This window comes from Balaenoptera musculus, chromosome 2 (assembly GCF_009873245.2).
Source record: "Balaenoptera musculus isolate JJ_BM4_2016_0621 chromosome 2, mBalMus1.pri.v3, whole genome shotgun sequence".
Classification (NCBI taxonomy): domain Eukaryota; kingdom Metazoa; phylum Chordata; class Mammalia; order Artiodactyla; family Balaenopteridae; genus Balaenoptera; species Balaenoptera musculus.
In genome coordinates this window covers 48,806,499-48,824,822 of record NC_045786.1, presented here as the reverse complement: position 1 = coordinate 48,824,822, position 18,324 = coordinate 48,806,499, and positions in this window count along the sequence as shown.

Here is an 18,324-nt window from a genome sequence, read left to right as displayed (position 1 = left end):
ATTAAAAAAAAAAAAATACATCTTTTAGCCTAAAAAGATAGAGAAATCATTAATAAATGATTAACTTGTTTCTTAAGATTGTGCCACTTCTAATTTCTTTTCCAAATTTATTTATTTTCAATTGTGTTTTTTTCAGCATTAGTGGTGGTACCAGCCATGTAAGAGTTTGAATTTCAAGAATATAGCATAAGAAGAAATTTAAATTTATGACTGTACTTAAAAATAAGAACTCCATATTCACTAAAATCATGAGCTATTCAGTTGACAGGTCATTGATGAATGATGGGAATTTTTGTTTATCTGTAATGTTGCCATGTGTCTTATTGTCAACATGGTTTGCGATTCATTTGGTGTTTGAAACTTAAAATTACATGTGTTTTAGTTAAGTACAAAATTTTAGGGGGAGATTCATATTTCCAACTTTTAGTGTAATGTCGTATTAATATTTCAAATTTGCACAATGCAAATTTGCCTAAAACATAACTGTCCAATATTTTTGAGAGTGTAAGTGTCTAAGTAGTTAGAAGGTAATGTTTTAATTCAGGGCTCAGTTGTGATGGTTTTTGGTTTGCATTTTTTAAAAAAATATTTTTATTATGGTCAATTACATAGAACATAAAATTCACCATCTTAATCATTTTTAAGTGTATGATTCAGTGGCATTAAGTAACTCATATTGTGTGAAACCATCACCACCATTCATCTTCAGAACACTTTTCATCTTGCAAAACTGAAACTCTGTATATATTAAATAGATTCTCCAATCCCCACTCCCACCGGCCCTGGCAACCACCATTCTACTTTCTGTCTCTGAACTTGATTACCCTAGGTACCTCTTGTGAGTGGAATCATACAATATTTGTCCTTTTGTGATTGGCTTCTTTCGCATAGCTTAGTGTCCACAAGATTCATGCATGTTGTAGCATGTGTCAGAATAGCCTTCCTTTTTAAGGCTGAATAATATTGCATTGTATGGATAGACTACACTTTCTTTATCCATTCATCTGTCAGTTTCCACCTTTTCGTGACTGTGAATAACATTGCTATGAACATGGGTGTACAAGTATCCTTTTGAGTCACGGTTTTCAATTCTTTCGGGTATATACCTGATTTGCACTTTTGTGCCTCTACGGTTTTTGTTCATGATGTCCACTCTGCTGCTTGGAATATTCTTCCTCCTATTCACCACCACCGCAATCCTATTCATGCTTCAAGGACTGGTTTTAAGATCTGCTCTTTGGAATACCTTCCTGGAAATTCTCAGCAGAAAGCAGGCTCCATACCGTGTTCCCATGGCACTTTGTTCCTTTAGGATGGGCATAGATTAGAGGGACAATGAGTGGGGCGCGATGAACTATGTCCACCATATGGAGGTTGTTGATGCAATCTTCATTAGCAAAGAGCAGGCCCTGTGCTCAGCGCCAGCCAGACACAATGCTGGCTCCCATGCTGTCCCTTTCCTGGAGGTATTCCCAGTCTCCTTGCTAAGATAGGACATGTTCATATAAAAGAAACACATGACATATCATATCTTCCTTAGTGAACATGATGTTAGCAGACCATATAATTCTAGTCTGTGGTACCAGAAGTGTATTACCAGCATACTTAAATTTGACCAGATTTAACTGAGGCACCAGATTTTTTTTTTTTTTAAAGCTTTCTCTTTTTTTATTTTATTTATTTATTTTTATTTTAATTGATTAATTTATTTATTTATGGCTGTGTTGGGTCTTCGTTCCTGCGCGAGGGCTCTCTCCAGCTGCGGCAAGTGGGGGCCACTCCTCATCGCGGTGCGCGGGCCTCTCACCATCGCGGCCTCTCCCGTTGCGGAGCACAGGCTCCAGACGCGCAGGCTCAGTAGTTGTGGTTCACGGGCCCAGTTGCTCCGCGGCATGTGGGATCCTCCCAGACCAGGGCTCGAACCCACGTCCCCCACACTGGCAGGCAGACTCTCAACCACTGCGCCACCAGGGAAGCCCGAGGCACCAGATTTACTGTGTGCCTTGCACTATGGGGAACACAGGTCTTAAAGCAGTTTGCAATGGACATGATCACAAATATGTTGAATGAAATACTTTACTTCCCATCCTGGTGTTGGAATCATTTATGACCCATTAGAGGTTTTACACATGCTTTTGAATGAGTGGATTAGTATTTGAAATGCTTTGGAGCAAGTCATCATATTTTTACTCCTTTTCTGCATAAATGATATTTTCTAGTATCTAATAGTGTAATATAACCACAGCTTCATTTAACTGAAGCTCCTGGTTAACTGAAGATTTCAGTGTTGGCCTCTAAATAGTTCCCCTTAGAGGAGGTTAAGTAGGGAAAGAAAGCTGAGGCATGGGGCAGAATGAGCCTCTTTATCAAAGGGGTGGCTTGTTCTAGCCTTTTTTGGCCGGGGTTCTGTGCTGTCTCTTGACCTTCTGCATTTTGTAGTTGAACCCGCTTTACACACGGCCCCTAACAGGCCCGCTGACAATTGTCAGCCACTTGTTAGGTGGTCTCAAAAACACATCCACAGCTATTTTGCTGGTGGCTGATGAAATAACAATAACCCCTAGAACTGTCCCCTCCTCCTACCACTCCTAGCTTTAATGATCTATGTATTTAAGATCAACCACACAAAAAATTACTAAAATCACCAAGCTCTACTCACCAATAGGCATGGGTACTTGTTCAACTTAGAGGGCGAATTTGTCTGACCCATCCTCTCTCCACAACTCTAATGTGTGGATATAATTTGGGGAAAATACAATAGAAGGTAAGAACAGGCCAGTTAGACTTTGATTTTCATAGAATTACTTTTATTAACTCATATCAAAATGAATGATAAATTCTGATGATTGATGTTGATGGGACAAAGGGATTCAGCTCAGTTTTGTTTTCAATACAAAAGAATTTTATGGACTCTTTCCCATGTGCTCAGCAATGGACAATGGGGAAGAGTCAGGGGGCTTCCTCTGTGCTTCCCGAACCAGTGAGGATTAATCTAAGGTCGTTAAATGAGAAAATCATAGCAACAGCAACAGCAGCAGCCAGCATTTCTGGAGCCTTATTATGCGCTGGGCACTGTGCATGTCTGTATACATTATCTTTTATCATCCTCAAAGAACTCTGAGGGAGATGCTATTACTATTATTCCTGTTTCACAGATGAAGAGACAAGGCCCAGAGAGGTTGCTTCACTTGTCTATGCTTGCACAGCAGTGAAGTGGTAGAGCCAGGATCTGAACCCAGGCTATCAGCCTCCAGGGTCAATGCCATAAGCCATATCGCACTGCTGCTGCTTCTGCTAATAGCGGCCAGTCCTAACCAGCTGCTGATTCCTCACAACTATGCTGGGAAGAAGATACCATTGTCACTTCCATTTTAGCGATGAGAAAAAGAATGCCCAGAGAGGTCTGTGATTGACCAAGTTCACACAGTCCATGGCAAGACCTAGATTTGAGTTCCTTAGCTTAGTTCTACAGTGACAGCTTGTACACACTGTGCTGTCTCCTTGTGGTAACAATAAAAACCACCATTGTCCGGTGTTCTAGATGAAGGGAAGAGAGTCTTGAAGACAGCTGATATGATCTCCTCTTTCTCTGCTGATCAGTAAAGCAGGCACCCCGTGTGGTGGCCTGACCACAGGGCAAGTGAAACCTCAGTGTCCCTCCTTGCCGCAGCCCTTCCAAGAGCCTGGGAGGGATCCTCCCAGTGTCTGTAAAATATGGAAAAGCAAATACATTTTGTAAAGTGTGAAAAAGAATTTTGTGTTCTTTTTCTCAAAGAGTCCCCAACCTCTAATTGTATAAACCAGTGTTTCTCAAAGTGGGAACCCTTTCACAGTGGGGACCAGGAACATTCACATCACAAGGGAACTTGTAAGAAATGCACATTCTCAGCCCCACCCCAGATCTACTTGAATTAGAAGCTCTGGGAAGGGCCCAGAGTTTGGTGTCTTACCAAGCCCCCAGGGAGACTTAGCAGCAAATCTGAGCATCAACACCTTCCCAGGCAAGGTCCCTTTAAAGCCCTGTGGCTAATTTTATACTAATAACTTTATACTCTCTTTCTTAAAGGGCACCCCAAATTGTATAAGCCTCAGAACCTCCGTCTGGATCCACCCTGTCGTCACAACTTTTAAATGTGCTCTTTTCCCCAGGACGGAGGCAGGGCTAGTTTCTGCCTGGAAGGCTTTGTGTTTTACACAAATTTTGTGATATTTCTAAAATGTTTGAACTTGACAAGAAACAGCGCGATGATATGGTTTACCAGAGAGAAAGATTTGTCTATACAGAAGGAACGTCACCTCCCACGCTCAGCTCACCTGTTGCAGGGCAGCCCGGATTGCCCCAGGCTCACAGGCAGGCTGCAGCCCGACACCCTTTGAAGTTTAACCAGACCCAGAAACAGGGCTCCTGGGAGCTTTGTGACGTCTGCATCCGCCTGTCAGGCAAAAGAGGGCAGCATGAGTGCACAAGCTTCCCACCTCCACCGAGATGCCCAGGCTTCCAGATTGAAGGGCTCGGCCAGGCTCCTGCAGGTGCTGCCTCTTTCATGAAGGGCAGGAGGCAGGGACGGCAGGATTGCAGAACAGTGTCGCTGCTGCATCCTTGGGATGGGCCTTTCTCCTTGCACAGATGAGGTCCTGAGGTCCAGAAAGAGAAGTGAGGGGTTTAGGGACAAGAGGTGATGATGGAACATGCACAACCTAAAGACTCCTACTGAGCTCCGTGGGTCTTCTCACTCTGTTCTGCTGCCTCTTGGTTAGTTCTCCACACTAATGCTTTTTAATTTATTCCTGAGGATCCATTGGCTCAGAACAGTGTGGCAAGAGTTACCTGCGAGAATGTTCAGTGCAATACTTTTTTTTTTTTTTTTTTATTACAGCGAAAAGTAAGAAATACCATGAAGATCCCAAATTAGCAGAGAGCTAGCTGCCTGTATTTCAGGGACCCTTAATATATGTAATCACTAAAATAATATAATCATTAAAATGATGATGGGAAAAATTGCTAAATGACAAGACATGTTCATGATTATTGGCTTTTAGCTGGTTTAGAAAAGAGTTTGCAATTTATTATGCCCAGATCAATCCGATTTTTGTAAATTCTGTATATAGAAAGAACAGTGGAAATGAATACTCCACAATGTTAACGGGGCTCTCTTATAAACGTGGTGGGGTAGTTAGTAATCATTTTCTTTGTGTTTTTTCTTTCTTTGAAATAATATACATTGATAAATTTGACTTTGCAGTTATAGAAAAGAAATGCTACACTAGCAAATTGGATGGGAAGTACCATTTATTAGTATAGCACGGCCATTTTAATGTCACCCGATTTAAGGGAGACTTTTCAGTGTGTATCCATTGGGAAACTGAATATACAAACTGACTATGGCCAGATCATATATAAAAACAGAATTCTGATGACAACCTGCAGCAACCAGCCCAGAATGCCCCAAATGGCCAGGATTTGATCAATCACTGACACCTTTCTTAATTTATGCCTGTGCTTCCAACTTACAACCAATGAGAAAAAGCCAAATATGTTCGCATAACCAGTCACGTAGGATACCCCCCTTCTAGTTAATCCAGCTTCCCCATCAGCTTCCTCCAATCAGGAAACACTATTTTTTTTTATTGAAGTATAGTTGATTTACAATGTTGTGTTTTTCTTCCTTTTAAATAAGTTCATTTGTATTTTTTTTTTAGATTCCACATATAAGTGATATCATATGATATTTGTCTTTGTTTGACTCAATGTTGTGTTAATTTCTGCTGTACAGCAAAATGATTTAGTTATACACATATATATATATAACATTTTTAACATATTCTTTTCCATTATGGTTTATCACAGGATATTGAATATAGTTCCCTGTGTTATACAGTAGGACCTTGTTGTTTATCTATCCTGTATATAGTAGTTTGCATCTGCTAACTCCAAACTCCCAATTCATCCCTCCCCCACCCCCACCCCCCTTGGCAACCATAAGTCTGTCCTCTATGTCTGTGAGTCTGTTTCTGTTTTGTAGATAAGTTCTTTTGTGTCATATTTTAGATTCCACATATAAGTGATATCATAAGGTATTTATCTTTCTCTCTCTTTCTGACTTTCTCTTCCTGACTTTTGCTTAGTATGATAATCTCTAGTTTCATCCATGTTGCTGCACCTGGTGTTATTTTGTTCTTTTTTATGGCAGAGTAGTATTCCATTGTATATATGTACCACATCTTCTTTATCCATTCATCTGTCGATGGACACTTATGTTGCTTCCGTATCTTGGCTGTTATGAATAATGCTGCTATAAACATAGGGGTGCGTGTATCTTTTTAAATTACAGTTTTGAGGGAGCACCACTGTTTTTCCATTATGAAGCTTTTCCACCTCTCTGCCTGCCTTTGAGTCTCTGCCAAACACACGGGATTGTGGCTGACTCCCTTGCTATAGCAAGTTCAGCGTGGATAGTTTTTGCTTGTTCTCATTTGGGTGGTCTTTGTTTATTTCCACATAAAATTCAGCCTTTTGGGAAATTATGTACATTTTAAAAATATGCACTCTGTATGTAGCATTATGTTATCACTAGTATGAAACATCTGATTCTTCATCATTGAGGAATTTTAAACCTCAAGCCAGTTGCTAAATCCAAATGATCCAAAATGATTTGGAGAGATTAGAGTCCAACTCATGGTGGATGAAATAAACACTGAGCTTGCAATTATTATTGTGTTAAGATTTCCTAGTAGGGAAAAGTAGCATAAGGAGTAGAGAAATCATGGCTTTCATTAACAGATCCATGGGATGCTAATATTCCCAAACTATTTGCTAAGTCTCACTACCTTGTCCCTCTGGCATTAAATTCAGTTTACAGAAAAATTAACAAAAGTTTGATTAACAGGCAAATAAGCTAAAAACAAGGCAACCTGCAAAAGTTTTGATCTTGAACAAGACCCTGTCAGCTGCCTTGTGAGTAGTCAAACTCGTATTTTTTACTGTGTGAATGATCGTGAAATGGTTGGATAGATCAAACTTCGTTATTAATAAGGATAACTTAGTATTTTAGGCAGTTTTCATCCGAGAGAAAGCTGGGGCTAACTTTGGAAACTTTGGAGAAGAAGAGTGCCGAACAATTTGGGGAAATGTGTTGAAATCATGTAGGAAGAACTGAGACACAGTGTGAATATGAACGATGGATTCTGGTTATCGAACAGGTTTTCAGAAGACATCTGTGGTGAAATACCCTGAAATGAATAAAAAGGGGATAATCTGATTCCTGTATTAATGGGCATGTGTAGGTGGGGGTGTGCTGGCAGGGAGAAAAGTCACAAATCCAAGCCATTAAAAAGAAACAATGCTTCCATATTGATGTCAAACAATTGGCTGGTTTATCAAGAATCAGATAACTTACATCCCACACTGATTCAAATAGCTACTTTCTATATGATAGGACCATAGTACGTGTGTACACACCTGTGACTTCAGCTCATTGATCTGGAAATCAAGTGGGATTATACGAAATCAGAAAGGTTTTCCCAATTCAAGCTGACAAAATTTGCTGACTAGAATTTTTAGGTGGGTGGTTTTTTCATCATATGTGAACACTGCATGCTTTTGCTATGCACTTGAATACATGCTTACGAGTTCAGAATTAGGTGAAAACAGCCAAATGTGTATGCGTATGGCATTCAAGAACAGCGGCAATTTATTTTGTTTTTCCACTGCATTTAAATGTATAGCAAAGTTGAATATCTTAAAGGAGCAATTAAGCCTTAAATCGTTAATCAGTCAAGGACGAAGAAGCTGGCGATGTCCTCACAGAGCATGTGGCAGATGGACCATTCTGTCCTTACAGTCCAGAATCAGAGGGGGTATGTTAGAAGGATGGTCACCTCCACAGGTAGGGGGTGTGGTGTCCTCAGAGTTTTATTGAAAGATCCACCTTACCTATGATAAGGTAATCACCTTACCCACCTTCTTTGGCAGCTATCTGTGCTTATTTTAGCAATAGTACTTTTTGCTTTTAGGGAGTAAGGCAATGATGGCAAACCGTTTCCATCTTTTGGGCCAACTCTAATCTGTTGGAAGTGGCTGCTTGGAATCTGGTATTTAGATTTGTAAGACTGTGGGAACAAGTACAGGCCGGGGCTGTCATACGGGAACTGGGAAGAGTTGTCTTGGACCTGATTTCCTCTCAGAAGCCTGAGTGTAATGCTTATACTTTAGCTCTTACTTTCACAGTTTAACTGTTTTAATATCTACAGATGAGTAAGGTCTACACAGCCTAGGTGGATCTTGGAAGAGAAGATTCCATTGCCGTACACTGTGAAGGTGAGGAAGACTGGTCCAGTTTGAGGTTCAGCAGTGGGGAAGGTGGGGTGCCTGGCCAACTGTGGGGAGGTAAGAAAGCACCTGGAGGAAATAGCATAAGAGCAGAAGCGGGGAGAGTTCCTGGGAGGCAGGTGTGCAGCAAAGAACACACCTGGCCATTCTTCTGCCAGCCCTGGTTCCATTACTTTCTCTAACAAATTCTCAGGCTTCCCTGAGAATTGCCCTGGAGGAGGGCAAACCTTTGCATCATTCTTCCCACTCTGAAACTCTTTCCCAGTGTTCTTAGTGCAGTCTGCCTAGATCTTTCTTTGTAGTTCTTAAAGAGGAACAAAGAAATATTTGGGTAATGAAAACTAGATGCAGGTGAGTGGGAGATGGCATGTTATAGATATTCTGGGCGCTACTAAAGGCAAAACTGTATGTATTGATTTTCAAGTAGAATTAGGTGGGGGAGATGGTCTTTCAAAGTTGGCTAAAAAATGAACTTGTCCTTTCTAAGGTCTAATTAAGATCCTCTGTCAGAAACTATAATAAGAACTGCATATAGTATCACTGGGGACAATGAAAACTGTTGGCCCCTTTTGAATTTAATAGGATGTCATGATTCAAAGAAATTACCTATTATTTTTTTTTAAACCAAGGCTGGAAAATAAAAAAAGAAGCTCTTCTCATTAGACTACATCGGGGTGACCTTCCTGGTCTTATATCTGTAACATAGTTGTAGTAAAATTCATGGATCGATATGGGTTCTGAGACAGAAGGTTGCATTTCATGTTGATGAGATTCAGGTTCACTTCCGCTGTGGCATTATTAATGGATGTTACTTGCTGATCAACTCCCATATGATATTTTAGTTTCTAATCTAGACAAGTTAATAAAAAAGAAAATCTTAAGAGAGATTTCTGGGCTAAACTGTTCCTTCATTTTCCCTTTTCCTCCCAATGAAAGAAAACTAGACCAACAAATGGTCCCTGGCTACATATGGATGCAATATGAGTATGCGAATGTTTGATGACAGAAAGCAGAGTTGTAATCTATTCCAAATGGACCGTCATCTGGATACTTGAAATGCCATGTTGTAAACAGTGTTCCCTTGTCTTATAGGATGTTATGTAGGGTTGAATGCAGATGAAAGCCTAAATTTATATCATGAAGCAAAGTATAAAATGAACATTAACCTCCTAAGTACTCTTTTTTTTTCACTGTCAGATTCTGTTAACTGCCTGTCTTCTAATAGTAGTGCAACTAAGATCTTTCTTTAATGCTTTGGCCATTTGATGACCCTCATCATTTCTCTCTCTTTCTTTCTCTCCCTCTCAAAAAAGTGGGTAAGAAATTTAGAACTCAAAGGAATTTTGGAATCCTTTAGTCCACACAACCTCACTTTATAAAACAGAAAAGTAAAACATAGGAAAACTATGTAGTCACACAGCTCAGTAGGTAGTAGGTGATCCAGGAATTTAGTCTATGGACTCCTAGTATAGGATAATTTGGATGATGCTATGTTGCCTTTCAGTAAATACCTGTCTTATTCTGTAATGCTTCCTTTCCTAAGAAAGGACTGATTTTATCAGCTGTTCCTTATAACCAGAATAGGTATACAGAATTAACCATTTGATTATATAGACTTCATTCATTCAACATTCATTCAATCATTTAGATAATATTTATATTCCTTAACCTTTTATTGTAAAGATATACATACTCGGTGTAAAGAATATCAGCACTAAAGAAACATGTAAAGGAGTAAAATTCCCTTTTTGTCCACCACATCCCACTTCCCAGAGGTATTTGCTTATGCAAGCATACAGTATACCCTTTCCAATATTGTTAATGCAAAAAAATATATGCTATAGTACATAATATCGTATATATATGTAGGCACTTGTTAAAAATGTGAGCATGCAATACATATTTTTCTGCAAGTTTCCTTTTTAACTCTTTTCACGCAATAATATCATGGACACTTTTCCATATCTTATTTATCTAATTTACTCCTGTTATGAGGGACCGAGTGTATATATTTTATATATTTTGTGTGTATGTAGCAATCCAATTCATAGTTTGCATGGTATGGGTGTTTATTTTACCATTCCTCTGTTGATGAGCATTTTATGTAGTCCCTGATTTTCATTGTTGAAAACAGTGCTACAATGAGTATCTCTTTTTGCACTTGTACCAATACATTTGTAGGATGCATTCCTATAAGGGGGATTTCTGGGTCCTTCATTTATATTTATTGAGTAACTACTTTGTGTAAAGTGCTGGAAAGGCTATAAAATAATAAATTCAATCTTTGAAGGTAAAGAAGTGGTTCCTGCTCTCATGAAGCCTGTAGTTGAGGTAGTAAGAAATATATACAAATAATGATTTCAAATAGAAAATCGTTCAGTGCTCTTTAGAAAATGCAGAAGAACAGCCATGAGAGGATAAAAACACCTTGACTTCCTAACCCAGCCTGTGCAAAGTAATAATTACTTAGAGATGGGAGTTTCAGCGGAATGCATTGAAAATTTCCAAATAAAGTTACTTGTGCCCATCAATATGAATGAGTTGAAACATGGGAATGCAGAAGGTGACTTGTTTATTGAAAGAGGTCTAGAGAGCATAATTCGTTTTGAACTTTTAGGAAATATCTCTATTTGTGAAGGGGAGAATTGTTGCAGTTCACTAGATAATCTAAGAGTGAAAGAACTTTTGTTTCAAAGATCTTTTCTCGATGTTTGATACAAACAAACATTTTTATTTTGGCTCAAGGCTAACTTGTTTTAGATTTCAGCTTCATATATGTGTGGGCTCAGCTACTTAGCCTTTTTTTTGAATCTAGACCATTTTGGTAAATCACATATTTGTCTTTAGTGTAGCAGAGGTTAAGAATGAGCACTTCTATTTTTTTCTTTTTTCAATTACAATCTCGATAATATTTTATTAGGAAAGCTTCTCTTCAAATTCAGGAGCCTTAGTTGAAGCATCATCCCCCTTCAGAATCTTACCATAGGATGCAGGTTTATGAGGAGTGGGAAGGGTAACCTGGGACGAAGTGAGAGCATGGCATGGACATATATACGCTACCAAATGTAAAATAGATAGCTAGTGGGAAGCAGCTGCATAGCACAGGGAGATCAGCTCGGTGCTTTGTGACCACCTAGAGGGGCGGGATAGGGAGGGTGGGAGGAAGACTCAAGAGGGAGGAGATATGGGGATATATGTATATGTATAGCTGATTCACTTTGTTATACAGCAGAAACTAACACAACATTGTAAAGCAATTATACTCCAATAAAGATGTTAAAAAAATAAAAATAAAAATGTATTCAAGCATAAAAATATTCATGTGGAGATGAAGGTTATAAGCCATGTGATCCAACATCTTTATCCTTCAGGTGAGGAATTAGTGGGAAAAATTGGAATTCTTCTTATTTTGTAAGGTGTTTGGCAAAAATTCCTTCAGTAAAATCTTAGCATCCCTTTTTCCTCCCTGTCTCTTCATGTTGTTGAAGTTACTTCACCTAATACATAATACAAGCTTAGCCCTGCTTGTAACACTCAGCAAGTTCAAACCACCCATCAACACACAGGGAGAACAAACAGGGTAGACAGGAAGGTCGTGAAACATGGAAAGGACTGACACTATGGCAGAATAAGTGGCAATATTCAGAGGAAAATTTAGGGAACCTTAAGACATTTTGATCATCTGAAGCATTTCTCAATTCCTAGAAATAAGACACAACAACCAACTAAGTCAACTGGCTTTGGAATCAGGTCCCGGTTCCTAGGATTCCTACATGGCAAGGTAAAACCAGGAGGCAGAACAGAGATTTGCCTTCTAAGGGATGCAAAGCCATGTTTAAATGTTTCCTTTTGTCTCTGATGTCTTCATTAGATGATCAGGAGGCCCCCCAGGAGACTGTCTGGCCCTGTTTCCATGACTTCTTCAGGAAGCACCATAGGCTGACCCCATGCAAGGGCCCTTGCAGCCTGTTCTGAGCGAGGCCCATGGAGGGCCCCAGAGCTGGCATTGCACTAGCAACAAACTGCAAGAAAAAAAAAAATTGTATTTCACAGGTGTTAGAACTGCAAACAAAGGACTGCTTGTAAAAAGATCCAACCCTTCCTTTTAAAAGTCAGCTTGGGTGGTTTAAAGCCATGCTTGGTAGTTTTCAAGTTAAGAAGGAATTTTAATAGGGATGAACATTCCTGTAGAGAAACCCTCTGGAAATGGAAAAGTTAACTTGTTTATTGGTTATCAGAAATATTTTTTAAAAATGTATTTTACTATTTTAACTAGATTTTAACTATTGCAGTATAGTGAAACATACCCTAGTGTTTTTTGTCTAATTGTGATTTCTTCGTTATTAGAAATAGTAACTGAATCTAGTTGGTGTGGTCATGGGTTAAGACACTGTGGGCTTGGAACCAAGTAGAACTGGGTTCTAATCCCACCTCTGCCACTCACCAGGTTTGAAGCCAGGTACAGATTTCTTCACCTTTCTGTGACTCAGTTTTCTTATCTGTATAATGAGATCCATACTACAACCTCTCATGTAGGTTACTAGGAGTAAAACATGAGTTGATTTCTAAAATGTACTTAGGACAGTGCTCAAAAATTATTATCACAAATTCTTACTAGCAATAATTCATGCTGTTTTGAATATCAATCACATTAAACTATTATTTAGTACTAATTATGTCCTAGAATTAGCAGCCTTTAAACAAATAAGACTAATTATTGCGTTTGGTTTTAATAAACTCCACTTCATCCAGAACGTTTAGAAAATGAGACTTAATCCTCACTCGGGCCAATAGGTAGACACTATATACACCAATAGATCACCAATTTAAAAAGTCTTCTAATTTAATACCTTAATTATTCAACATCTCTCTGATGATGCAGGAGGCATGCTACTGTGTGTTGGATCACTGTTCTAAATCCAATTTTGTTGTCATCTATGAAGACAATTCTGATATTTGAGACCTTGAATTTTAAAGAGACTGACACTAAGCCTGGTTCTTGGTAAGCACTTAATAAATACAAATTGCTTTTATTATCATCAATTTTGACTTACCCTGGCAGATGCACCTCATAAGTGTCTATAAGCCAATTATCATGTGGATGCTTTGTCTACACACATTTGGTTTGAAGATGGGAACTGTGTCTTCTGCACCTGTGACATAATGGTTCCTGCTGAGAATGAAGCATGTAGCATAGTATTTGGTGCATAGTATGTTTTCTGGTAATTGAATTCCCTTCCTCCACCTGGAAGCAGTGTTGTTGACTCACTGGGCTTCTCCTCAATTAGAAAATGTGGTGATCTATGTCCACCCTTAGTTTTATGCAGCACCAGGACTTTCCTTCTACATTTAATCACTTCTAGTTAAGAAATCAGGATTCTTGGAAGTCAGGGGACAACACCAAGCGTCAGGCCAGCAAAAGCTGCGCCTACCTATGACCTCATGGTGGTTGGGGACAGAAAATGCATGAGGATGAGGGCAATTGGCACTGCTAAGGGGCAGAGGAGGCTGCTGGGGCAGACTTTTAATTTTTTTGATTGTACCCCAGATTTACTGTGTCTGTTAAGTCGAAGGTAAGTTAATTGTTCATCATTGCACATTAACAAGAAAGTGTTGAGATAGAAATCTCCTCATAGAGATGTTGAGGAAAAGTATGCTTCATCTTAGAGAAGGAGTTGGGTTAGTTCAACTTACTGTTGAGTATTATTCCAAATCATAGACAGAAAGGGGGTGGCTGAGAGTCTAGATTTAATACTTGGCATTAGTGAAGGCCTGCCAGAGAAATTATGGTATGAAGGAAAGCCAGACAATGCCCAACAGAAGATGGGTACAGCAAAACAACACCTGGCATGGCCAAGAGAGGATGAGGAAGTTACCAAACAGTCCCTTCAGACTCTTAGTCTGCACTCACCCCGTTGGAGATGAATAAGTCGATGACTAGGGTTAGAACAGCTGAATCATCGTACATATCCTACCCTGCACAGGTGGACCAGTATCCTTTCTCTCATCTCCCACCTTGTGAGTACTAATCCACGCCACTGGAACGTTTAGCTTAACTATGAAAACAGATGGGAAAGGGTATAAATGGATAGGAGAATGAAAAAAGGGTGCTGGAGAAGGAAGAGAGTAGGTGCAAGAAGAAAGCTTTCCTTTCCCAGGTATCAGCAAACAGTCCAGAACCTGATTGACTCTACTTTGAGTTTCCTTCCTTAATTCATCGGTTGCATTATCAATGGAAAGAAAGCACAACAGGACCTTATTTTCATGCTCTTTATGATTATTCAGAAACTACTACTTCCCATTTCCTGCTCTAGACCTGGAGCCTTGTCTTTTTTGGTTTCTTTCCCCTTTGTGACCCTCCTTCTCTCTGCTGGATGGCCCTGCACACTCCCAGGCCTTGCCTCCACTTGTCTGCTGCCTCTCCAGCCACATTCACACCCTCTTGTCCCCAGAGGAAAAAGGCTGCTGTCACTGCGAAGCACAAGAGGACCACTTACTAGGTTTTTAATTTTTTAGCTTCAAGAATGTGTGTCTCTGGCCTTGGTGAGAGTGGGCAAAGGCTTCGGAGATAGAGCAGAGAATGAGGATAGGGACAGTGACAATTGCAGCAAGCCCAGTGCAGTGCCAGCAGGAGGGAAATGTTAGCCTGCCATTTCTAGAAGCTGTGGAGCATATGGAGAGCCCGCAATTGTCAGCAGCCCAGATCGGGGCTGTGCCATCCCAGCAGCTTCACTGTGGCTTTTTAAAGAAAGACTTTCAGTAAACTCCCTTACCTGTGGTTGTCAGAGGAAATGCCTCACATACTGGTCCTACGTAGTTTTCCATAGTCCTAAATATATATCTATCATTATTAAAGGCTGCATCATACTCCATTGTGAGAATGTACCATAAAATTTCCTAACAGAATCCTGATTTTTTTCATCTTTTAAAACTGATTCTAAACAATGCTGTAGTGAACATCCTTTTACATACATTTTTTTTAAATTATGAATTTTATTTTTCTATCCTTGCAAAGGTAATACTCAGCTCATTAGAATATGAAAAATATACTGTCAAATTTCAGAATTACATGGATGAAGAAAGTCACCAAAGTGGCATCATATCATGTGTGTTATAGTTGTATCTACTATATTGACAATATTAACTATATTGTGTTAACAATATATTGTATAACTATATATTGAAAAGGCAAAATGCTGGAACTTATTTCAGAGAAAATAATTATGTTGGCAAACCCCAAACTGTACATTGTAGACGGGTCCTAGGAAAAGAAGATTTAATTCACAGTGGACAAGAGGGTTAGCTTCTGTTTTCAGCCATGTGCTATTTCAAGAATTAAACATCATGAATATTACAGGATATAAGAGGAATAGTCTAAAGATGGAAAAGCACATTTTGATTAGGAAAGAGAATTTAACGTTTAAACCTTTTTTTTTTTTAAGGAAAACTGCCTTATTACAATGAGATAAGAAAATTGTTTCCTTCTTTTCTTCCTTGCTTTCTTCTTTTTTTTTGTTTTTTTTTAATGTTTATTGGAGTATAATTGCTTTACAATAGTGTGTTAGTTTCTGCTTTACAACAAAGTGAATCAGTTATACATATACATATGTTCCCATATCTCTTCCCTCTTGCGTCTCCCTCCCTTCCACCCTCCCCATCCCACCTCTCTAGATGGTCGCAAACCACCTAGCTGATCTCCCTGTGCTATGCGGCTGCTTCCCACTAGCTATCTATTTTATGTTTGGTAGTGTATATATGTCCATGCCACTCTCTCACTTTGTCACAGCTAACCCTTCCCCCTCCTCATATCCTCAAGTCCATTCTCTAGCAGGTCTGTGTCTTTATTCCCATCTTACCCCTAGGTTATTCATGACCTTTTTTTTTTCCTTAGATTCCATATATATGTGTTAGCATATGGTATTTGTTTTTCTCTTTCTGACTTACTTCACTCTGTATGACAGACTCTAATTCGATCCACCTCACTACAAATAACTCCATTTCGTTTCTTTTTATGGCTGAGTAATATTCCATTGTATATATGTGCGACATCTTCTTTATCTATTCATCTGTCGATGGACACTTAGGTTGCTTCCATGTCCTGGCTATTGTAAATAGAGCTGCAATGAACATTTAGGTACATGACTCTTTTTGAATTATGGTTTTCTCAGGGTATATGCCCAGTACTGGGATTGCTAGGTCGTATGGTAGTTCTATTTGTAGTTTTTTAAGGAACCTCCATACTGTTCTCCATAGTGGCTGTATCAATTTACATTCCCACCAACAGTGCAAGAGTGTTCCCTTTTCTCCACACCCTCTCCAGCATTTATTGTTTCTAGATTTTTTGATGATGGCCATTCTGACCGGTGTGAGATGATATCTCATTGTAGTTTTGATTTGCATTTCTCTAATGATTAATGATGTTGAGCATTCTTTCATGTGTTTGTTGGTAATCTGTATGTCTTCTCTGGAGAAATGTCTATTTAGGTCTTCTGCCCGTTTTTGGGTTGGGTTGTTTGTTTTTTTGTTATTGAGCTGTATGAACTGCTTGTAAGTCTTGGAGATTAGTCCTTTGTCAGTTGCTTCATTTGAAAATATTTCTCCCATTCTGAGGGTTGTCTTTTGGTCTTGTTTATGGTTTCCTTTGCTGTGTAAAAGCTTTTAAGTTTCATTAGGTCCCATTTGTTTATTTTTGTTTTTATTTCCATTTCTCTAGGAGGTGGGTCAAAAAGTATCTTGCTGTGATTTATGTCATAGAGTGTTCTGTCTATGTTTTCCTCTAAGAGTCTGATAGTGTCTGGCCTTATATTTAGGTCTTTAATCCATTTTGAGCTTATTTTTGTGTATGGTATTAGGCAGTGTTCTAATTTCATACTTTTACATGTACCTGTCCAGTTTTCCAAGCACCACTTATTGAAGAGGCTGTCTTTTCTCCACTGTATATGCTTGCCTCCTTTATCAAACATAAGGTGACCATATGTGTGTAGGTTTATCTCTGGGCTTTCTATCCTGTTCCATTGATCTATATTTCTGTTTTTGTGCCAGTACCATACTGTCTTGATTACTGAAGCTTTGTAGTATAGTCTGAAGTCAGGGAGCCTGATTCCTCCAGCTCCATTTTTTGTTCTCAAGATTGCTTTGGCTATTTGGGGTCTTTTGTGTTTCCATACAAATTGTGAAATTTTTTTGTTCTAGTTCTGTGAAAAATGCCAGTGGTAGTTTGATAGGGATTGCATTGAATCTGTAGATTGCTTTGGGTAGTAGAGTCATTTTCACAATGTTGATGCTTCCAATCCAAGAACATTGTATATCTCTCCATCTATTTGTATCATCTTTAATTTCTTTCATCATTGTCTTATAATTTTCTGCATACAGGTCTTTTGTCTCCTTAGGTAGGTATATTCCTAGACATTTTATTCTTTTTGTTGCAATGGTAAATGGGAGTGTTTTCTTAATTTCACTTTCAGATTTTTCATCATTAGTGTAGAGGAATGCCAGAGATTTCTGTGCATTAATTTTGTATCCTCCTACTTTACCAAATTCATTGATTAGCTCTAGGAGTTTTCTGGTAGCATCTTTAGGATTTTCTATGTATAGTATCATGTCATCTGCAAATAGTGACAGCTTTACTTCTTCTTTTCCGATTTGGATTCCTTTTATTTCTTTTTCTTCTCTGATTGCTGTGGCTAACACTTCCAAAACTATGTTGAATAATAGTGGTGAGAGTGGGCAACCTTGTCTTGTTCCTGATCTTAGTGGAAATGGTTTCAGTTTTTCACCATTGAGTCCGATGTTGGCTGTGGGTTTGTCATATATGGCCTTTATTATGTTGAGGAAAGTTCCCTCTATGCCTACTTTCTGCAGGGTTTTTATCATAAATGGGTGTTGAATTTTGTCAAAAGCTTTCTCTGCGTCTATTGAGATGATCATATAGTTTTTGTCCTTCAATTTGTTAATATGGTGTATCATGTTGATTGATTTGCGTATATTGAAGAATC